Raw genomic sequence first — 24,726 nt, 5'->3', positions numbered from 1 at the left:
AAAAGGGAAAAGTAGGTTTCTTGGCTATTTTAGAAAAAGTTATCCACTACCTAGACCAATAATCCCCATCAGAAGTCCATCCTTCCATACTGATTCAGCTACAAATCATCAGACTCAAACATATCCAGGCAGTCTGAAGGGTTTGGCACTGAGTTTGGCCTGGACAGGCTCAGAAGCTCCTTTGCACAACAGGATTGAACCCCTGAACAAAGCACTCTGACAAGGCTGTGAAAGCAAATGAAAACAACCACAGGAATGGAATGTTCTTCCTGGATTTTGAACACTGGGATTTTACTGCAACCTCAGACTGTACACACAAAACAAAGGGGGAAAAGTCAAACTAAATTGCTCTGGAGAAAGAAAAAAAAAAAACAGCCCTGAAATTAGAACTGGGAGATGGCGGAAGGCTGATGCCTGACCTGCACAATACCTCTCCTCCACCTGCCTGAAAAACCTTTCTGATGGCTCACCCCTTCAATCACTCTGATTGCAACTGCCAGCACATAAAATCAGCCACTTGTCTAAATCACTTCTAGCTGATTATTTTAAAGAGGCTCCACTTCAAATAAGGGGTTAAATCCTCTTTCTGTTACATGATAATGTTTTTCTTCAAGGGGTTTGATTGGCCGGGTGCTCACATATTCACTCTGTGGAGAAGGACTAGGGCAGTGATTGCAAAAATGACACCCAGCACAGCCCCAGTAAATCTGCTATTGTGTGAGAACACAAAGAACAAAACTAGCTCCTGGTTGCCTTAAAACCTAGAAGTAATATTTTCTTTTTTTTTATTAGTGGACACATTTCTGAAAAGCAACAACAGCTGATGCTTTAAGTCCTTCACTGGTCCCCTAATGATGACCAACCAGAAAAGCAGAGCATCCTTGGCTTCCCTTCAGGCCTTTTAACTACTCCAGCTGGCCACTAAGTGCTCTCTGAAAAGGCCTCTGTGTGACACATTTGTACACAATATGGATCCTGCAGGGTTCCCAGCCCCATGGTTCCAGTTAGGCAAGAGTTCCCTTCATGTACTGGCTGTGTCCTGCCTTACAGGCATGTATCTAGATATTTTTCCCTTTCTGCCAGCTCCTCCGAATTCTATTTTTAATATTCAGTTAACTTTGTAGAAAGTAATTATATTCTGCTCATTCTACACCAGCTGGTATTTACTTCATCCTCCATCAGGCATCAACAGAGCATGGGGCTGCAAGACAGAAACATTACTCTGGCAAGCATAAATATTTCATTTTTCACACCACAAATGCGTTGATGATTTATTAATTAGCCTAAAGGCCTGCTGCTTCTGCATAGCTGAGTAGCAAAATAACTCAGCTATGACGACTGAGAAAGTCTGTGGCTCACATCCCATTGGAAGGCTTTGACCAGCAGCGTGCCTGAAGGCTAAAAAACACTTCCAATGGGCTGAGAGTAAAATTACCAAGATAAATCTTGGCCATCAGAACCTTTGGAGAGATGCCTTGCCCAATTCCAAGCAGTGGCAGCGCTGGCCTCGTGCAGAGGAACCTGTCTGGCTGCTGTCAAACACATTCTCAGCAGAACTGATACCTTACAGCAGCCATAACACTCAAGCAAGCCAATAAAAAGCAGGAAACTGAGCAACAGTGTATTATCCTTTGGTTCATAATTTCAGATTCAGGCTGGAAACTATGTCTTTTTCTTTAATAAAATAAAAATAATATATATATGCATGTTGAAATTCTCCTTTAAAAATTCAAATAATCCTTCCTATGTCTTAATTTTACTTTCAGAACAACCAAGACAGTGCCTACTTAATTTTGTTTAAAAATTCAATAATTCAGAAGTTGATTCTAGCAATCTCTGAATTTAAAATGAAAAGCAGAGACAGGAAAGATGACTATATCAAAATAAGTTACACCAGGTTTAAAGCACTCTGAAACACTATTTCAGTTCTGGAAAACATGCCAGTGTTCCCATTTCCATTCTGTTTGCCTCCACTTTTAATTAAATTAGAAAGAATAATTCTTATAATCACTGTAATGATTACTTGTCTCCAGGCGTGATTAAAAGTCTGGATGGGGCTGGAGTGTTTGGGTGGGCAGTGGTTCAAAACAGTGACACCCTAAGGAATCAATACAGGGGCACCTCCACCAGGGACCAAATAACTGGGAAAAAACCCAGGGGAGCCTCAAGGAGCTGAGCAAAGGGAAATGCAAGCCCTGCGCCCTCATCCTGGGCAGCTTTAGCAAAGGAAAAGTAAGCAGAAGCAAATTAATAATTTCCAACCACTGGGCATCAGGAAGGTTCAATCCCATGAGCAGTGCCCAAAATCCTGTCCCTCCCCAGGAGAGGGGGCAGGAATTGATCCCCCCATGGCATTGATCCCCCCATGGAGGAGGATGGAGCCCAGGAGGGCCCCAGGGAGCTGGGCTTGCTCAGCCTCAGGAGAGGACAAAGGGGGACCTGCCACAGCCCTCAGCACCTGGAGAGCCAGCCAGAGGAGATGGAGCATGACCTTTCTCAGCAGTGGTCAGCAAAAGATTGAAGAAATGCTCATAAATCACAGCTGGGTATAAGGTGAGAGGGGAAAAAAAGCCAAAGAGAACAGCATGAAAAGGTTAAGCACTACAGAGGTTGTCCAAAATGTCTGTGGAGCCTCCATCACAAAGGTGGGCAGGGCTGTGTGAGCCCCTCAGACTGCTCAATCCTCTCAGTGGCCCCTTCTAACCTAAATTATTCAATGATTTAATGAGTGAAAGAACTTGGTGGCAATTGTTATTTATACAGCCTGCTTAATAATGGATGTTATTTGATGTTTATATCACAGAGCCTTGACCCTATTCCAAAAAGATTTCTCTTTTGCTTCCCTGCAAGGAATTATCTTGTGTTCTCTGGAAAATTATCTAACATATGAAAAACTAGAAACATTTCAGTTCTAAGGTTCTCAAAATGAAGCCTTTGTCCATTTTGGGTTGAAAACACATTTAAAAAGATCAGAAATTTCCATGGAGTTAAGTTCTGCCTGCAACTCCTGTGCATGCACACACATCACTCTGACTCTTGCTAAAATAAAGCTTGTGCTTTTCACTGTCTACCCCTCTTGCCTTTTATTAAGGCTTTTCAGTAGGATATTTTGGAAAAAAAATTGAGATTAGTCCAATTAGCAATTTCCCTTTAGTTCTGTTATTTATCTTTTCCATGCAACCACAAGACCTCAGCAGAGACTTGGCAGGTGGTGTAAAATTGTGCAGCAAGGAGCAGAGAATTGATGCCCAAGAGGGGTGGTGTATGACAAGCCAGATACATGGTGGAAGGTTTGGAAAGGGATAAAGAGAGGTACCAACAACATCAGAGCTGGGAATACACTCTGTGTCCCTGGCTCTCAGTACAGTGCTATCTGTTAGAGAAAAGATGGTGAGAGGGGAAAAAAACCCATTTCCAAGTCTCTTGCTGACACAGTCTGCCTGAGGTTAAAGACAGAACAAAGGCAGAGTTAGACTTGTTCCCCAGGGTTATTTTTAAGGTTACTCCTGCTCACCAGCTGAACATCACGAGCTGACACAAGGGAAAAAGCAGCGGAGACAGGGATGCGTGCTTGCCTCTGAGCTGGCAGCAGGGACAGTGGCAGCAGCAGCAGCATTGTCACCCTGGGGTGTTGTGGTGCCACACCTGCGTGCCCTCCCTGCCAGGCAGAGGTGCCAGCCACAGCAGCACCTGCCTGGCACAGCTGGGAGCCAGCACAAGCACCTGAGAAGGGCTGGGAAATTCAACCTCAAAAACAGGCATGAGAGGACTTGGCAAGGTGACACAAAGCCCTCCTTCTGGAGGACACCCCTCAGTGGGTTATGCCCTGCAGGGGAGTCACCATTGCCAGAAAATTCCATGTCCACCAGGACTGGACACTCAGCACTGCCTCTAAAGTGTGTCTAGGGCGCCTCAAGCCCAGTGCTCCCATTCAGGCTGCCAGCAGAGTGGGCAGCCCATCACAGAGCCTGCCCAGGTGAGCATCAGAGCTGCTGGGCTGTGCTTCAGTTCCATTAATTTGGGAGAACTGGATCTTTAAGATCTTTAATTTCCCAATTTTATAGTCTATATTTTAAAGTTAAAAAAAGTAAAATGGGCAATATATTTTGCTTCAGCATGGTGTTAGCATTAATACTCATCTAGAAAGACCCTTCACAGCTGTGTTTTAACATAGCAAGAATTGATTTATACTTGGACCCATTCCTTTTTGACACCTTCTAGAAGTTCCTGTCAATTTCTGCTTTATGTTTATATTTTTCACTTTATTCTGCATTAATAATGCATGCTTTGTTATTAACAACCTTCATATTCACTGAATAAATGTGGCTTTAATAATTTTTCATTAGCACTACACTGAATGTACATGTTCCTATAATTGCAAATTTTTAGATGGACAGCTGTCCTAATGGACAGCAGCCTGTGCTTCTGAAACAAGGATAGCACCATCTCAAAAACTTACCCAGAACAACACTAAAGATCCAATTCCCAAGACATAAATTTTGCATTTTGCTATCTTTTTTTTTTCTTATTTTTAAAATAATCCTGGGTGTTCTGTGCAAAATAAGGTGCAGAATATAAGTTGTTATGGTAAGGAGAGAGGGAATGAGAAATTTGTTGGAGTTTTTTCCTATTTGAAAAATTCCAGGTTTTTTCATTTCAAATTGCTACACAAAAACGTCTGAGATCTCACACACATTCAAGACATCATCACTCTTCCTGCCAATATTTACTCAGAAGACAGAAGGAAACCAGCATAGGAAATAGGTTTGTTTATTTGCTTTTAACTAAAAACGTCAATAAAATATGATGGTCTCTATATCTGAGAAAATTGTGTTTTTACTCACTTCTAGGCAAATCCCTCATCCTATAATGACTTTTCAAGAAGAAGGTAGCATAGGAATAATTATCTTCTGATGACTTTTGCCAGTAGTGTCAACACTTTGGTTGCCCTACACCCTCAATTTTTTTTTTTTTTTGCTTGAGTAAAGAATTCAAAGTTATGAATTGCCAGTGTGCTGACTTTTTTGGGCTGTATATGTCACTTATTACAATGTATAAGGCACTGCAGCTGTGCAATGGAGCACCATGGCAACAAGGGCATGTAGGAGAGGGCTGTGGAACCAGAGGAGCAGGTGTGACTGAAGGCCTGGGGTTTGTCAATAATTCACACTTTATGGCAAGAGGAAATTGATAAAAGGCATTTAAAAAGAGTTAAATCTGTTCTATTTCTGTGATAACATAATGCATCCTTCATCGAGATGTGAACTAACACCTCTAATGAAAGGTAAAGGACACACAATTCAGTAGCTGGTCCCTTCATTCCCATTTCCATGCTGCTCCACACAAATCAAAATTAAATGCTCTCCTTGAGGGAAAGACACTGTAAGTATCTTCCCAGGAAAAGAAGGGACAACAGCCAGCATGAAAGGGACAATAACATTCAGCAGCCTGGTCTGACCCTGCCCGATTGTCTCAATGCCACCCTCACAATTCATGCAAGTGTTTGGTCCCCAGAGCTGAGGCTGAGGGCAGCAGCCGTGTCAGCAGTGACTAAATCCTGAAAACCTTTGCTCTGACATGGCAGCACCTTTGGTCTCACTGCTCTGCAGTCGGACGAGGGAGAATTTAGAAAAAAAACTTATGGAGGAAGGAAAGGTCACTTATCCAAATACAAGACGTGCAACATAAAACCAAGAATATGAACAACTGGCATAAACCAAAGGATTTTTACTCAAATGTAACACTAACTGTATTGGCTAGACCTCCCTTTTGGCTTTGGTATTTGTTCTGTTTTAAAGTCTTTGATGCATCCTCTGAATATTTTCACAAGTAATAAAAGTATTGTATTTTTGGGGTGCCCCGTGGCAGAGAGGAATGACGAATCTGACTCCATGTCCTCAGAAGACTAATTTATAGTTTTATGATACTATATTATATCAAAGAATACTAAACTAAACTATACTAAAGAATACAGAAAGGATACTTACAGAAGGCTAAAAGACAATAATGAAAACTTGTGACTCTTTCCAGAGCCCCAACACAGCTTGACCCTGATTGGCCAATAAGTCAAAACAACACACATGAAACCAATGAAACAATAACCTGAGGGTAAACAATCCCCAAACACATTCCACATGTGAGCACAACAAAGGAGAAGCAAATGAGGGTAAGAATTTGTTTTCTTTTTTCTCTGAGGCCTCTCAGCTTCTCAGGAGAGAATCCTGGGCATAGGGATTTTTCAGAAAATATGAATACCACAATAAAAGCCAATTATTTATAATAAATTAGTAATAAAACATTGTTCTAATCTGCTATTCCAATCTAGAATAAAAGTAATTTATGTCTTTATTGTAACCTGCATCTTCAAACAGCTTAGAAATTTTAAATCTGAGCACTATCCCCTAACTCACATTGGAGCAGCACAACTACCACCATGTGCTAAGGACCAAAACCCACTCTGAAATGCAAGCAGATAGGATAAATACTTCTTTATCCTCAGATTAGATTGTGAGAACTTTCAGTGTCCAAAATTAATACTACTGCACGTAAAATCCCCTGAATCAAGCCTGGTTTGTCCCCTTACACAGGGGTTAAGTACAGAGGTGCATTTCCAGGTGTCATGAAACCTTCTAGAAAGCAGCTCTCGAAGCACCCTGAAACTCCCAGTTATTAATGATTTCAAAGTTGAAAAATAGTCATTTTAAGGTCCAAAAGAGACAAAGGTTTGTGCTTTTGCAAAGTGCTGGCCTGGGACTGACAAGGTACAGGGGCTCTGCACAGGTTCCCTGAGTTTATTTCTGAGATGCAGTTCACCTGGCACACAGCACACTCAGATACACCCAAACTGCAAATCCTCAAATTACTGCTGAGCCCACCTTCATCCATGCAGGAGCAGGAAAAAGGCAAGGGATTTTTTTGGTACAGGAGCCACACAAAAATGCTACATGAACCATGACCATATTTCCTGCCTCTCAAAGGTCAGGAATTGACTTTTTACAGAAATAGGGAGTTAAAGAACAAAGGCTGGCACTTTAAAAAAACCCAGATAATGGAAACAGCCACAGTTGTTTTCTGCAGGTGAATCCTGCCAAATACTCAGTGTGAGGAAAAGAGGAAAGGCTGCAAGGGGAAGAAAGCTTAGAAATCATTTTGGTGTGTGCAGAATCAGCAAAACACTCCACCCAGAACAGAGTTTAAAAATGCATTGACCCAAGTGACACAAGTCAAGAAGAAAGCAGTTTCATCAGTTGTGCTTGCTCAGGAATTCCCTCTGGCAGCAGGGGAGACCCATTCCTCTGGAATACCCTGGGTCTCCTGCACATGCAGCAGAGCAGACACCTGCAGCACCATCCAGCTGCATCAGCACAGCAGAGACACAGCTTGAACACACAGGTTTTTTGGGTTCCTTTTTGAAGTTCTGAATGAATTTATATGTAGGTAAGTTCTAGTCCGCACACCAGCCATGCAGAGTTTTAGAAGCAGCATGCTGGAATGTTCTATGCTGCTGAAAAGCCACCTTTCCTTTCAAGTATCTTCTTAGTGCCTTGCTTTGCTTTTCTGATCTTAATGGAAAATACATTTTTTGTTCCTAACATAATGGCCAAGAAGTTCTTCTGACAAGGGTTTTGAGAAAGCCTAAAGTTGCAGGCACTCCTGAGAGGAGCAATCCATGCTTCATTCTTAGGTTTTGTTTTTTTTTACTGTTTTAAAAGCAACAGAAAATTACCTTGAAAGTCTTCCCTGAAGAATCAAGAGAGCTTATTATAATGTGTTCTGACAGAATGGAGTACAATTGTCTCCTTCTTTGCAATTTTTTTTTTCCAAAATAAATGTATTTTCTTCCATTTCTTCTTCTATATGCATTTACGATATTTTTCCATACTATTTCATGTTCAGCAAGACTGATAACTTTCTTGCTATTTTTTGTGGCCTGCTTTTATTCACTGACAAATTTACATTTAGATTATGCATTTTTACCTTTTTATTGGAACAAATGGCAATAAAAGCACATTTGATGTAGTGTTTACATCCAAATATAAATAAGCATCAGTACCTGGTCATGAATTTCTCAAGCCCTACAGCACAAAATGAAAATGCTGCATTGTTTCACCTAGCTGGCTCAGTCTGTAGGGGGGGAGCAGATGGAGACACAGGTACAAAGCAGTATTCTGGGGTGCTGGGATGTGAAAATACTCACAAAAAATCCTTGTTATGAGCTTGATTTCATCCCATGAAACTGCCCTGCCTTTGGAGGAGCAAACCATTCCTTAGCAACCTCATCAGTTCCTCCAAAGCCAAACATCACCAGTTTCAGCAGGAAAATAAACCTTCCTTGTGACAGAGAGACACAGAGGTGAAATCCTCTTTTCCTCCATGGGTAATGTGTGGTGGACACATTTGGCTCAGACCTTCAGCTGCTGAATGATTCAGGAAACAATAAAGTGTCTCCTATCCAAAAACATGAAAATTTAATGCCCTGTCCATGGTAAAAAAAACAGCTCTGGAAAGTAAGAATCCCAGAGTGTTGATTGTTCCTGATCCTTGGTAAGCTCTGACCCCAAACTAATGTAATCTGTGCAATAGGAATAGAGTTTAATTAATTCCAGAAGTATCTATAAGCCAAATTCTGCATGATCACCTCTGTGGTATTCACAAGAATACTCAAGCTGTTTCCTTGCTGATCATCCAAATGCTGGTGCTGGGGAACACTGAATTCTCAGTTATATCTTTAACAGCAAATTTCTTTAACAGCTCATTTCTTCAATAGTTTTTTTTTTAATACACTCCCACTCCCCCCACCAGAAAATACCACAGCAGAGAGCTTAAAAACCTACACTTTCAAGTTTTCACTGCATGTAATAGAATCATTCATGCTTTTTTCTTTTTTTACCTTTACTAATCTCACTTTTGAAAAGGATAACCAAAAAATGTAAACTTTCCAAAAGCTGAAAAAGATCTCTTCATCTGAATGTCCTTTTTTGCTACAGAAAGGGAGAAGGGTTAGGAAAGCTGCAATGTAGCAACACAGGATGAAAATGGGTAAGTGGATAAAAATAAGCAATGAGGAAGCATAGATATCACTTACTGCACACAACATCAAAATAGAAAATGTGTATATTTGTGCCTATGCCTTGCCAAGGTTTCTTGCAAGGAAAGCATTCAATATTGAAGCACCTCAAGATATAATTTCAAATATCATGTTGAGAAAGCCACACACACAAAAAAAAAAAAAAAAAAAAAAAGGAGGAGAGGAGAAGAAAGCACCCAAAAAATAAACACAAGAATTGTCTAATTCAAATATCTCAAAAGGGTTACAGCCCCAAGCTCCTGGGTGAAAGGTGAATGGGGCAGAGAAGTGTCACCACTTGTGAAAGGACCTTGAGAGCTTGGGGTGAGTCCCTGCTGCTGTTTCCAGCAGCCAAACCAAGGTGCCTGGTTTGCTATCCCCTCCAAAGCCAGGGCAGGAGATGGGCACAGCTCTGCTGGCCCCCAAATCCATTCCAGCACTCCCACACACTCTGCTCCATGTCCACCTGACAATAACCGCACCCTCTGCTCCACGTCCACCTGGAAATAACCACACACTCTGCTCCATGTCCACCTGACAATAACCACACCCTCTGCTCCATGGCCACCTGACAATAACCGCACCCTCTGCTCCATGGCCACCTGACAATAACCGCACCCTCTGCTCCATGGCCACCTGACAATAACCACACACTCTGCTCCATGTCCACCTGACAATAACCACACACGCTGCTCATACAGGCACCTTTATGGCAGCAGCTCGTTTTGAGGTTTAGCCCTTGCTCTTGAGTGTAGAGCTACCAGAAAGAGCAAATGATACTGAATCATCTGAGTTCTGGAATTGAAGGAACTCAACTCATGCCCTGCATGGGCTCTGAGGACTCTGCCAACACCTGGCTGGAGCACAGCCCACTACCACTGAGTGTTCAGCACTGATAGGTGAGCAAATCCTAATTCTGACAACCTTCAAGGTGCACTATTCTCCACTTCCCCAGCTCTCCCTGCTCTGGGAGGAAATGATTTAAAGCTATTAATTCAAAAAGAGAAAATAATATTTTTCTAGCAATAATAGAGTGAAGAAACCATCTTTTCACTGAAGTTGATCCCACACAGGTCTATTAACTTTAGCAAAGAGAAGACACAGCTGTTGAAAACACCAATACAGCAGCTTTTCTATCTGTTGTGCTCCAACAGCAGTGGAAATTCCCCTCCATGCCTCACCTTGCAGAGCTCTGGATGTGAGGTGCTCCGAGGGTAACGTGTTGTAGCTTGGGAATTTGGAAATCCTATTCTACTCTTTGAAGGTTGGGAAAAAAAAGGGATGCCATAAGGAGAGAGGAAAATGATGGCAGGGAATGGGCCATTTTCAACAAGTTTATCTGCAGCAGATAATTTTCAAATGTAAACCCAATTCAGTGAGAAGAAATCAAATACACAGTAAAACATATTCCCTGGTCTCCCCTCAAAACAAGGAGAGAAAGTATATTAGATCTGGTTGAAAAATCTGTAAAAAATCCCATGGCTCACATACCATAGCTGTGCTCTGTGTGTGTGGTCAATGTACACTGTGTCCTTCAACTGTTTGTTCATTATTCAGAACACACTTTCCAAACCACTTGTGTGCATATCCAGCTCTCAAACAGGAAATATGCTCTCAGTATGGCTGCATGTTTACAATTTAGGAAAAACACATGGGCAATGCCAGGTATTTTTCATGGCATGCACAGGTTGGTGAAAGCAAAGCTCATAGAGAAAATTGCCATGGTTTGTCCCAAGCTGTCATTAGTGAATAAGGTGGCTGAGACCTGCCTGCTGAGAAGGGAAAATGAAGCAGGACAGTTTGGAGGGAGCCTGGAACCAGCCAGCCAGGGCCTGAGCTCTCAGCCTCAAGCCACTGCTCTTGAGTGCAGGGTGACTTCACACAGCTTTGCAGTTAACCTCACAGTTTAGAAAAAAAATCAAAAAATGACTGGCTTGAACTCAGCATACCCACAGCTCTGCAGGGCTTTTCTCTAAGAGTACCAGATAAAGTGCCTCCTACAGCCACCACTCTGCTATTTTTCACTATTTGCTCTCCCTTTCTGACCTTCAGTGGGTAAATTAGAGTTATTTTTCTCCCCACTATTGCATTTCAAGTGCAAGCATGCTACAGAGCTAGCACATTTATGGACACTTTCTGAGCTGGAATCTCTCCATTGCTATATTGAGTTCAGTGGGGCTGTGGATAACACACACACACACCACACCAGAGCCCAATAGGCTGGGCATCACCTCCAGTGCTGCAGGCAAGGCAGATGGAATGGGGTTAGCTGCAAGGGGATCCACCTCAAGGACTCTGGGATGTGGCTGCAGTGTATGGGAAGAAATACAGCCCAAGCAGGCCAGATTTCCTAACTTGAATAACTCCCTACTCCAAGAAGCCACAATTCGGTCTCTGATCACCAGATTTTTGTCATTTTGTTCAGTCATTCGCCATTCACTTGATCAGGTTGCTCAAAGCCCCATCCAGCCTGGCCCTGAACACTTCCAGTGATGGGGGATCCACAGTTTTTGTGGGTAGCACAAAGGCGCCAAAACAGCAGAGGAGGGCTTCATTCTGCTCCCTATCCAAGCCTGCATCGTGGGATGTACAATAAGCTGCTTTTTTAATAGACCAGCTGGATTTGCTAGAGAAAAATCTTGATGTAGAGTGATTTATTCATTTTGTTAAAAAAAAAATAAAGGTAGAAGGCAAAGCTTTGTTGGATGAAAGAGATAGATGCCAAACTGTTTTAGTAAAGCTGCTGGGATGCACAGGAAAATTGGCTCAAATGCACATTTCATTCAGTCCCTGATTTATTGCTGTTTGTTTACATTTCTTCAGCAACTCAAAATGTACTTAAGTAGGAAAAATGTTTGAGCAGATTTGCTCTACTCTACTACAGCAGGCTTTCACAGGACGTGGGCATTACTCTAAGTCAATTATTTTTTGCTTCATTGTCTTTGACTGGGTTGGACTTCTCTGCTCAGTCAATGAAAGCTGTTACAGAGCTGACAAGAAATTTCCCAGCTGAAAAACACCCTGAGTGCCAGCAGGAACTTGCTGAGTGAGTTTATTCCACAGTGGAGCCACTGTGCCTCTTCACGAGGTCTCCAACAGGCTCACGTTTGCCTTGGCCTCCAACCACATTTGCCTGCTTTTAAGGCATCTTGCCCTAAGAACCAACCATAATTCAGGAGGATTTTCAAATGAGCAGTCTATTCTGGGTTGGTGAAATGTGCTCTCATTTTTTGTGTGTGTGTGGAATGAGAGCACCTGGCTTGTTTACTACAGGAAGGAAGCAGAAGTCATCTCCAGCAGTGCTCCTGCAATGTGTGAGGTTTGAAGCAGGGAGCACACAAAGGTGACGCATCCAAGGCACACATAGAGGAACAGTAGAGTTGGACAGCAAGACAGGCTCTCAAAACCCACCCCAAGGAAATTAAATAACCCAGAGCTACTTGCTTTCCAAAATTTTCCTTGGGGATATAACCTGTCAAGCAATTTCCAGAGTAGAGCCACCCCTATGAGTCTTAATCATTCAGACATTATTAACATTAAATAAATGCAACTTCCCACTGAAGGTTCCAGGCATCCCAACAGATCAAAGCTGGATTTGAATCAGGATTGTTACCAACTGTGAGTCCCCTTCTCTGTCTGTTCATCCCTGTGGCTTCAATCCTTGCCATGTAAATGCCACCTGTGCCCTGCTGATTGAAATGAATATATCCATAAATCCCTTCCAGCTTTATGGCTGATCTGTAGACTTTACTGAACTATGCCACTTGAACATCTGATGGGTTTTGTCTACACATTTCCCAGTCTCCATTTGTCCAAATTTGGCTTGGGCAGAACCACTTCTCTGTACAAGTTAAAAAAGTGGAGTGCCTATGCCCTAAGGTCAGAATTTTGTCAAAGCACAGATTTTTGACATAACTTTTTAAGGCTATAAAACATTCAAGAGACTGACAGCTCCAGACTGTCATTTGTTTCAGGAGAATAACTCCCAGAAAAGTTACTAAGGTTGCTTTTAGGCATCTAGTTTATATTCTGAACTTGATTTACCCCTGAATGGTCCTTTGTAAGCCATTTATGTTTCCCATTTAAAATAGAGCAGCTACAAATTCTTCTGTTATCTAAGCATGTCAGAAATGAAAATTAGATTGTTTTTTGCATTCCTTTTATCACAGCGGCTCGATTGCACGCCACACATGAAAGCTTGGTCTCTGCTTTCTTCTAGCCAGAAGCATTTAATCCTCTTAATGGGTGACTCACCCAGCTTACTTAGTCTGGTCAGATAGGAAATCATCTGCACAGCCAAAGAATTACAAGTATGGAACAACACTGCATGAAATTACCTCAAGGATTTCCATATGGATCTTGCTGTCTACAAGCCTATCCTACCTAATAAGCCCAGGGGATTCAGATAATATATTTACAAACCCTACTTTCATTGATTTTTTTTTTTTTTTACTCTTTCCTCTCCTCATTAAACAAGACAGATACCCAATTTGAAGTCTCTGGTTAAGAGCTAAAAGCAACTTTTGTAGGCTTTGTAGCAAGTAGGAGTGACAAAAACACCTCTTCTCTCACTTCCTGTAGGTCAATAAAATATAACATGATGAACCATCTGCTGCTTGTATAATGGGTAAAGGCTGGAATAACACATCAGAACTAATCTAGTCTTTTCAGGGTTATCTCCATGAGTTTTAAATGTAACCTCCCACTGGCTAGATGAAAGAGCTGACTTAGCTGTGGAATAGCTGAAGTCACTCTCCGTGCTAGCAATCTTATCTGCCTCCATTCTCACCATAACCAACCCATGAGGCAGTGAAAATATCAATTAAATTACCAAAATTACCTTTAGGCATTTCTCACAAAACCCTAAAATTGGCAAGCATTTTAACAAGGCAGCCAAAGAGGTAAAACCAGGGAAGATGCAGCACTAAGGGTCCCACCTTCCCTTTGGGATTGCTCGCACCTGGGAGAAGCTCTGAGGAGAGCAGCTCAGGGGATGTACCTGCTGCACAGAGGCAGAGGAGGGTGGATTTTGGGCTGCTGGGAGAGCAAGGATGGGCTGGAGGGGCCTGGGCTGTGCTGTGGGGAGCTGCAGGCCTTGGTAGGCGCACACTGGAGCTCCTAAGGGACATCCCACCCCAGCTCCTGGAGGGACACAGGGGTAACACAGATGCTCACACCCACCCCAGGCATCACCTAACCTGGTAACTCTGGGAGCAGCCCAGCAGCCTGCTGTGGAAACAATCACCTTTGGACAGCCCGTCCCTGCCCAGTTCACGGAAGCTCCCACCAGCTGCTGGATATGATTGCTCCTTGCCTCTCCTCGCTCCATGAGGCTCTGCAGAGAATGCAGAGTCTGTGGGGAGGACTGATGGGATTTTCCATGAGGCTGTGTGACACTGGTCTCTGCCTTTCAGCTGGTGCAGAAGCAGAAACACAGGAGATTAAACTCCCACTGTTCAAATCTTATGAAGGATAATGGAGAGGGTTTAAAAAACAGAGATGTGAAGCAAAGGATGTATTCAGAGGTTCTAGCTTACTCAGTAGCAGAAATTAAATTTAATTAACAATAACCACATTCAAATAGCATTAACTTTAAACCAACTAAATCCATGAAATATCTTCAGCCTAATTTGCAAATACTATTATTTAATTACTCTATCTTTCTGATATCAATTTAAGCAGAAAATTTAGTCTCTTGAGGCATGCTGAACAAAGGCTCAAATATTAGCATCAGTATCTCCTTGTTGTTTCCACAATTATCTTTCTTAATACTAATCATAAAATACAATTTTGAAGTGGTATTTTCTTTAGGTCTTAACTTGCTTTGACTTTTTTAATTCAACTGAAACAAAATAAAAAAAAATCCAAACCACAAGGAGCATTAGTCCAACAAAACAAAACTAACACAATTTGCAATCTCCCATCTATTTGCCAACTAAAAAAACAACTGTGCTGAAAAGAAAGTGAAAACCCTGCACATGTAAATGTTCTAAGTCACAGGATTTCTTGTTGTGGGTCTTTTCCTTTTTTTTTTCCTTATACTTCATTCCTGTACAACAGCAGTGGCACACTTCAGCTGGAGGCAGCCTGGTAAACACCCAAAGTGTGGCTTGCTAAAAGGAGAAATTCTCAGATTGCTCTTTCAGGGACATTTCTTCATCTGCTTCCCCATATTGGTAGCTAAACCTACAGTAAGAACACTTTAAATATTATATGTGTTTGTGGTTTTAGCCTAAAACAAAGGGATAGTAAATTTGTCACTGTTTTCTTTAAAAGCTATTGTCTGAGGTCTTCTAGGAACTGAAACTGAGGACAACTTTTAGATATTTCAGAGCTTTATAAACTGTTAAAAATGCTAAGTGATAAATGCAGCTTTTTTAACTCTTCATTTTTCAGAGCTCACACATCCCAGAAAACAGATATTAACAGGAAAGTTTGTACAATAAATCATGGCTGAGATTGATAAATACAAAATCATTCAAAATCTATCAGTAAGCTCTTCAGAGCACTGGTGCCAACGTAACACAGTTCAGTTGCTGAATGAAATTTGCCTAAGCTCAGATGGAATTATTTCATGTTAACAAACCCATGGCAGTGACATTAGAACTTTGCAGCTCTAAATGTAAAGAGCCACACACATCTGGCAGCAGTCCCACTGCAGGAAAAAATTAATAAAGTTTTCCATTTTAACAGCAGATTGTGGCCCTTAAGAGAAACAGACCCATCAAAAAGCATCAAGACAATACAAAAATCAAAAGCACTGGCAAGCTGGTGTCCCTGCACCATGGCTGTGGCTTTGTACTAAATTCTGCATACCAAGAGAAGGATGTCTTCTTCCTCACTGCCACTTTCACCTTAGACACTACTTTAAGATATTTAATACACCCACCGAAGGGACATTGATCTCGTGTCTCATGCTGACCTCCACATTTTCTCAGTATCCCCTGTGCTTGCCTGCAACAGGGGATTTCCCATCCCATTGCAATCCAGAGCATCCTTCTGCCTCATGTGGGACTGTCACACATTTCTCATGGGCCTGCTGTGCCCTAAGGCATGTCCCACCTTCCCATCCCAGGGAGCTGGAGAGTGTCAGGAGGACAAATTTTTCAGCAAGAGCAGTCCCTCACTATTCCTGTCATTAAAAACATTTAAATATTCTTAAGAGAGTGATTTATTGTCAATAAATAATTGTATGCTTTCACTTGGAGAATACAGAAAGAGTGGTTCAAAGAACACTGAAGTGCAGTTGTGTACTAAGGCTCAAAATACCCAAATCCCCAGAATTTTCCTAACTGCCCACACTGACATCAGAATCTTCTCCCCACCTCACAGCTGGAGTTTTAGATAAGTGTTCTAACCCTTTATTACTGGTGAATATTATGTATCCTCACAATGGAGGTATGTGAGTATAAATCAGGAGCAGTGTGTAATCCACAGGTTTCTGTTACTGAAGAGAAATGTCACAGAAATTGTCATCTCAGGGCCTCCCAGACTTAGCACATGGACCATTCTCAGCAGAGCCTGAAGTTTGCTACACCTCCATCATCCACACACATGGAGATGTGCACCTGCCTCATCTGCAACCACTGGGCAGAGATCACAGGCACAGCATCCCACCTTCACCCAGACACTGCAGGAACTAAAGATGTTTCAAAGCTGAAGGGAACAAGGAGACCACCATCACATGGTATTTCTTTCCATGTGTAAGCTCTTTCTTTTACCAGTTGGTCTTGCAGAACCCTCTTCTGCTCCCATGCTTGTTCCCAAAGCTGCCTTACCCCACTTAGCAAACACATCCTCTCCCTGTACAACCTGCTGCTTCTCCTGGGCAGTTTAGACTGGCTTAGCTTTCCTCCTCTCCCTCAGTAGCAACATTACTGATGTATATCCACGCCTAAGCCACATAATTCAGGATTAATCATTCCACTCTGATAAATGTCACTGACTTTTGCTCATCTCTTCAACACATTTTTACTCAAGGGCCAAGCAAATGGTAAAAGCCAAGGATAGCTTTATCTGGCAGATAAAGGGCAATCTGGAACTCCAAGGATATTATACAAAAGCTCCAATGGAATTGAAGAAAACTGAGGCTTAGCCCTAAGGGGAGTTGTGTCATAGTCTTCATTAAAAGTAAATTAAACAGGGGTTTTCTCTTTGCTTTATTTCTATTCAAAGTTTGAAAAACCACATCTCAAAAGACAGACAAATTTTCCCAGGCAAAGCTTGGGTGAGGACAGCACATCACCACTCACAAAGGGCCAGGTTTCTGACTGAGAGGGACCCCTTCACAACATCTTAAATATTCTCACCATTTTCCTTGAGCTACTTACCCCAACCCCAAGTTCAAAGCTATCTACTAGAAAAAAAAAAGAGCCCTGCCTGCAGATATTGCCATGTAAAACCAGGGAATTTGCTCACACCATGGAAGCAGCACACTCTGGAGTGGGACAGACATTTCTGAGCCACACTGTTATGGGAGCAGCTAAAACATACAAGGGTGTCAGCAAGCTCTGGGAAATGCTACATGCCCTCAGAATATTGAGCATGGCTTCAATGGAAACTGGACACTCAGACCTCTTCAGAGCCCCTTATCCAGTCAAAGATCAAACTGAGAATTTTTTTTATATGTGCTTTGAAGAAAAAACAGGAAAATATTACAGGATACTACTTTCTTTGCATTAAAAAGACCTCTCACACATATTTGCCTGATTTAATATGTGACTCTATAATAAATGGTCAAGAAATTTCAACAGATCAAAACAGCAAGGAAACAAGGCAATTGCTTAAAGTCTCTGCTTTTCTCTTAGGGGAGTAACAATTTTTGTTATGGAATTCATGCAAGCTTATTTTTTAACACAACATCCTGCCCCCCACAGAAAATGAAAGGTTTATTTGGGGATTATATTAAACTGGCTAGTTATTTACAGTGGTTGTCTTTCTCCTTTCTCTCCATCTCTCCCAAAAATAAAACACAGAGAAATTTCACTCTTATTTAACCTGAACTGTGTATCTATTCTGAGCAAACTGACAAAAACAACCCAACCCCACCACCCTCAAATGCCTACTTACAGCCATATATTTCATAAACCAAATGAGACAATACCTTTTCTAGCTTGCTCTGAGGAGAAATAATCCTCCTTGCAGCAAGGAGAGGAGTCCCAGCACAGCAAAGCAGAGCAGCTGGAGGCTCAGGCATTCATGTCCCTGCTGCCCTCACACCCTGTTCCCTCGCTAGGGTTGATTGGTGCTCTGAGCTGAGCCCAATTGGGGCTCACAAGGCTCAGGTGTGGGGCAGCCCCTGTGCCCTGGCAGGTGCTGCCATGCCAGGAGTGCGTGCTCCCATGCTGGGTTATGGTTGGGTTATGGATGCTGCAAATTTTGAGCCTTTTCTTACACACAGACAGGAGTGGCCTCCTGAAAATGAGGCAGAAGATCATAAAAATGTAGATCTGATTTACAGCAATATGGAATTATGCTCAGGCCCTAAGTTTGAAAAGCATTTCAATTGCTTTTCCTTGGCTAGTAGAAAACCTGGAGATGACCAGGTCTCTTAAAAAATTCATGTTGTTTTTCATGCCTTTTTCCTTTCTCCATAATTAGTAATTATCTTAACATGTGATTCTGTTTGGAGTCTGACAGTCCTGTAAAGTTGATGGGTGTGCATTGAAAACACCAAAAGAAAAGCAACAAGAAAAGAAAATGAATAAACCTCATATTACTTGGCTTCCCCACCTACAGTGCAGTGTGCCTATGAGTCCACTGCTATTTTACTTGTTTCTATTCAATATGCAAATTCTACATTTTAGATAAAACGCCAAAAAAAAAAGTCATTTATTTTGTTTGGAGTTCTTTTGTTTGGAGTTCTTTTTGATAAATTCTTCTGATTTTTTTAACTGGAGAATGTGACTTATAATTCTGAGTAGAAATGCCTCAACATTAAAAACACAAAGAGAATGATTTTAAAGCTTATAATTTCCATAAAACATTTAGATACATTTCAAATGAGCTGCTGATGAGAGCTGTTTTTTGTGTCATGTGACAGCAGAATCCCAAGATCCTTGTTCAACCATGACTCTCACTGAAATTTAGGAAAAGATTATCTGAGCCAAGACAGCAGGATTCAGTCCCAGAGATTTCTCTGCAAGGCCCTAGAGCCAAATTCATTTTTGATTTAAATCAGACCAGCAGAACTGGAGTCGATAAAATGCCACTGATTTATATCAGCTCATATTTATTGCTATAGCACCCATGCTTCCTTCCATGCCCCCACTGTAATCATTTTCCACCCTTCATTAGGTGCACATATAAAAGCTGACAGAGAGCACAAGCCCACTGACTGCTCTTCGCACAGCTCCAAATGTCAGATTTCTCTCATTTGCAAACAAGGTCTGGGTCTTACTAATGCTGGTGGAAATAAGGATTCCTACAACTCAGCCCCATGCTGATCCATTGGGATAAATGAGATAAAAATCAAGAACTGGAACACAGAGCTACTGTGAGCAACACTGTTGGCATTGCTTTGAGGTATGACATGCAGGGAATTTTAGGGCTGGCTCTTTTCTGTGATATCTCACTGGTAACTCCAGTTCTATTTGATAGTGTGAAACCTCTTAGTGACATTTCTAGACAGATTCCCTGTTATTTCCCACTCAGTTGCTTTATTTCTTTTCCTTTTATCATTGTTCTGCAGAGATGCTCAAAACTAATTTGCATCAAAATGCCCTATTATGCCATTATTTATGGAAAATTACAAATCCCTGCAGTGTCCAAAGACAGACTGGGGATGCCTGGCTGTGTTCAAACAAGTGGTTTGCTGAAAACCAGGGGGCAGCTGTGAAGGGAAACCCCTGACAGGCCTTTGGTTCTGTTCTTGGGGTGCCTTGATGCTCCCAGGGTGGATTCCTTGTGGAAGGAGCCCATGTGGTGGCTCTGTGTCACAAGTCACACAGCCCAGGTGGCCCTGTCCCCTCACCAAGGCTCTCTCAGTGCATCCCTAATGCTTCTTTCTTGCACAAAGCTTCAAAACACAAACCCTACAGGACCAGATTATCTAACAATTTCCCCCAAGAAATGCGAAAAACCAGTAGAGAGCAGCTCTGCATAAGTTGTTTTGGTCAACCAACCCGCTCCTCTGAAGCTGAATTCCTGCTGGCACACTTGTAATCACAACCTCTTCTAGGTTCCTTCTCCAGAATCTCCTCTGAAACTCTGACTATTTCATTATGTCCCTGGTAATGTCATAAACATCAGCAAAAAAAATCACTTTCAATCTGCAAAGCCAGTATGGGAACGTCTACCCAAATAAGCTGCTTTCTTTCATTATCTTAGTGAGTTGTTACAGTTCAAAGATATAATTGTAACATGATCATTTATCTTTACTCTTCCTTCTGCTAATTTTGAAGGAACAAGAAATTGTACAAGTATAGTGTTATGATTCTAATCTTTCTTCACTCTCTTTTTTTATTTTCTTTGTTTTCCTTTCAGAGATACTGCTGGAGCTTCAATTATAATAGTCAGATATCTTGCCTTGTATCCCACTGCTGCACAAAGGAGTATTCTCAACTATGCACTATACTCTGTGCTGTTTAATCTCTTAGGCATGTGCTACCTTAAATAAATTGAACAAAATTCCAAAACTAAATCTGCAACACTTTCAACCTGAAAGGAGTCTTACTTACCTGATGGAGTTATCTTTCACATGGACTGAAGCACAAAACCTTTGGTTGGAATTCATCAAGTATAATTAATCTTCTGAAAATTTCTTTTGCTCCATGCTAGCTGGTTTTTACACGAATATACCCCATTGAAAGATGGACAGATTGTTTGTAAATGAGTGAGTCAGTGAGAGAGATGATTATTCTGATGACTAAGTGTGGTCAAGGGATGCATGAGTTTTGAAAATCTTCCCCCCCTTTCAGTCCAAGTAGTTTATATTGAATTAAAACTACAGCCCCCTAGGTGCATTTCAGTATGTGTTTACTTTATGAAGTAAATCAGAATAAGGATGACACAATCCAGCAGTTTGTGCAGGAGCCAGGATTTTGAACCTGACTGAATATTCACTGGAGTTACATTGACTTTATCATTGATTTCAACTTGACTTGAATCAAGGCATTCATTACTGCCTTGAGATATCATTAAGTTGCTGTGTAAGTTTCTTAAAAGTTAAGAAACTTACAGAATATCATCTGAGCACAACAGAGCCAGGCTGCTCTTTTTTTCTTATTCAGATACATATCTAGTGTTTTTAAAAAACTTCACTACTTGCCTTATTAATGTCTTGAGGCAAGGAATCTAATGCAGTAAGATGGGTTGAGTTTAATTTCTTGATTTGTTTGAATGTCCATATCAGTACTGCACTGGAGTACAAACCCCATACATACAGCTGTGTGCTCCAGCATCTATATTAAATCACAGTTCCTTATTATTAGTCAGTACTTCTTGTAAATGTACCTCTCAAATCTTTACAGCTGTCACAGTCAACTTGCACGCAGAAACTTCTGGCTGAAATTTTGTAGTTCAGTATTGTTTGCCTGAAATAGAAAGAAATATATGTAATCTAAATGTAAAGATCTAAATATATGTAATCTATATTTAAAGATCAAATGCCTGAATACCCTCTGTTTTGTAGACTGTGAGACAGCTTCTATTAACGTTTTTCACCCATAAGTGTTCTTGATAAAGAGAGTAAGATTATAATGCAGAAGCTTAAATGGGAACACTCATCCAGCTGTCCAAATATGCATCATCTTTTCAATAGTAATAAATCCATGTTTACCAACATATACAACTGTTTTCTAAAACACTTCACATGCATAGTTCTCACTAAAGCAAACAGAACTTGTTTAGAGACAACATCAAATGAATTTGTCTCTACAAGTTCCTGTACTGATCCAGTAATCATTCCTCAAGGCTTCCCAGCTCTGCTGCCATATGGTTTTCTGTGGGGAGAACATTAGAGTCGAATTTGTTTTGTTCACAGGAGCATCCTTCACTGGAACAGAGGAGCATATATTGTCAGTAATGATGGTTCTGCTCCCTCAGTGCACAGAGCTGACACCTTTGCTGAGTCACTGCCTGTGGCAGGGCTTCCTTCACATGACTCATTGCTTGGCAGCTCCTGCTGCATTTTCATTCTCCCCAACTGACGTCTGCATCATCACCTCCTCTAATCACCTCAGCTCTTTGAGGTCCCCCTTGGATTCCTTAAAACCCTCCTTAGCATTCACAAAGCAAATCAGTGTGTGTGACTGGGAGATGACTCTGCCACCCTCACCCTGCAGCACATGGCAGCAATTATGTCATTCTAAGCAGCCAGTGTAATCTTGAATACTTAATGCACAAAGTCCTGAAAAGGCACATGGACAAGGGCTTGCATTTGAACAGAAGGAATTAAAAGGAGCAAAACTACTGCAGAAGGGAGGGGGTCCACAGGAGAGGGGACAGATGTATCAAAGCAAGGGACACATCAATGTATTTATGAGGATTTGTCTGGGATGAGGAAATTGAGCTGAGGAAGAAGGGGCTGCTCCTGAAAAGCAGCAACAGGTGGGCTGCCTGCACGGATCCAGCTCACAGAGAGTCACTGGATGTCATTTCTGCTCTGCAGAAACCCAGCTGGGGGAGCTCAGTGCTCCATCTGGCACAGGAGTCAGAGCTACAGAGGGAAATTTTAACTGTGGCCCAGGCATATATCTAAACACAAAAAGCCTTTCATGAGAAAGATGAAATTTAATTTTTCCTTGCTCTTTCCCATTTATTTTTTCCTTATTTTTTCTCATGGGGGTGATTTTCTTCATCATTACTGGCTGGACTGAAAACAGTGAAATATCTAGAGCATTTCAATTTTATCCCTAAGGGTCATGCCATTGTGAAAGACATTTGACTACTATGATGTGTAACTTGATTTTGTCATTTGTTCAATTCTAATTGTGATAAGGATCATGTTTAAATTTTAATTTTCTCTTTTTAAATTTTTTTGTACATGCTTGAGGTGAACTAAATGCTCCCCATTTGTCATCTCTTTATTTCTGCTCTGCAGTAGCATGAGAATTGGAGGATATCACATCCCCTCTAAGATGTCTTGATCATGCTTTTCTTTTCTTTGATGTATTCTGAGTGTGCCCTTTCTTTTGTCATATGCACTGCTTTCTTGCAGCAACTTTTAACAATTGTGATTGATTTCTTGGCTTTCCTTTCAAGCACAGTCTAAAACTTTAGTTTTCCAACTGCCACCATACTTCAGCTTCTGTATCTTGAAATTTTCTCTCAAGATTTTTTTAAATGATTCTCAAGAATCCATGGTTTGATAATTCTTCTCAATGTGTCTTTATATACTGTGCTTTAGTTGTGTGTAATAATAAAGCATTGAAAAAAAAAGCCAAAACTTAATTCAGACTTCTTCATAAATATTAATTTAAATACTTTTGCCTTTCATATTGCCAGAGACAGCTGCAAAGCACAGAAAGCACATGCTTGGCTTCACCTGCAATATACTGCCATGTTTCTTATGTCTTCATTCAGCTCCTTTTCCCTGAGGAAAACCTAGGGAAGGTGGAGGCTTTCCCCACAACCACAGGAAAGTTCATGATTTTTCCTTTTTCTTCTTTTTTTTTTCAAAAGGGACTGTGATAAAAATAAGATGTTGCTATAACCTGAGGGTTTCTCTCATCTTAATTCTCCTCCTGAATCCTTTCCCTGCAGTTTATTTGCATTTTGTGATAGTTCCTGTGAAACAGGATATTGATTTATTTTAATGCACAACTTAAAAAGGTGCAAGAAGGATATGGAGACAAAGAGAAGAAATTACATATTAAATTATGAAATTAAATAACCCAACCATGCTTTGCAGATGTATGATGTTAAGTTCAATGCACAAGTGCTGGTGATACACTGGATTATAAACCCCAGAGTTCAATGTAGATTTTGGATAACAGAGGAGATATTGACAGTAGTAAGAAAGCACTAAGGGAGCAGAGTATTTTCAGTGAGAAGCATCAGTTCCAGAAGAGATAATGGAATTATTAGCTGGCTGAAGGAATACAACTGGAACTTTGCCTGCTGCTCAGTTTGACTGAAATCCATAGAGGTGGGTGCACTTAACCAGGTGGGAACTGCCATGAATAGGTTAAAGCTGTAAAAATAACTCTATTTTTGTGAAGGAGTTAACTACAATTGGCAGGGGTGCCTGATGCACGTACAAATGGATCAATGTTCTTTCCTGTCTCTCTCCAATACCATATAAATCTCAATAGCTATTGGATGAATCAGCAGAAGAGAAGAACTGAAAAATCAGTTTCTCATTGACTCTCCAGGACTTAGTTCTTCTTTTTGCCTTTAGTGTTATTCAATATAGACTATTTGAAAATTAACTGGCAGTAAAATTCAATCCTTTTGAAAATCTGAGCTTGGTTTCAAGGAAAAAAAGCTCATTTAACACAAATACTTTCACATTCACTTTTCAGCAATCAGTTGCATCTGAATGCCTGTCAACCCAACCCAAAATCTGATCTGAAACTTCCCTCAGGTGTACACATAGAAGGATATTTCTCACTGAAGACATCACAATATGGAAAGTTAATATTAATTTCTTAACACACCTTTTTCTATAATATTTTCTTATCTGGGGTACCATTTCTGTTTATCAATGTGAAGATATC

General features: G+C 41.1%; 1 long non-coding RNA gene across 2 annotated transcripts in view; it reads right to left on the bottom strand.

Annotated features, from left to right (window-relative positions):
• Nucleotides 1–24,726, bottom strand: part of LOC141729679 (uncharacterized) — a 254,031-nt gene that overhangs the window by 62,447 nt on the left and 166,858 nt on the right. For both annotated transcript variants that reach the window (XR_012581081.1, XR_012581080.1), the window contains one exon: nt 21,521–21,600. This is a non-coding gene — a long non-coding RNA (uncharacterized LOC141729679). The remainder of the gene's footprint in view (nt 1–21,520; nt 21,601–24,726) is intronic.

The sequence above is a fragment of the Zonotrichia albicollis genome, chromosome 7, assembly GCF_047830755.1.
Source record: "Zonotrichia albicollis isolate bZonAlb1 chromosome 7, bZonAlb1.hap1, whole genome shotgun sequence".
Taxonomy (NCBI): Eukaryota; Metazoa; Chordata; class Aves; order Passeriformes; family Passerellidae; genus Zonotrichia; species Zonotrichia albicollis.
Note: the sequence above shows the minus strand (reverse complement) of the source record. Positions and strands in the feature narration are given on the sequence as shown.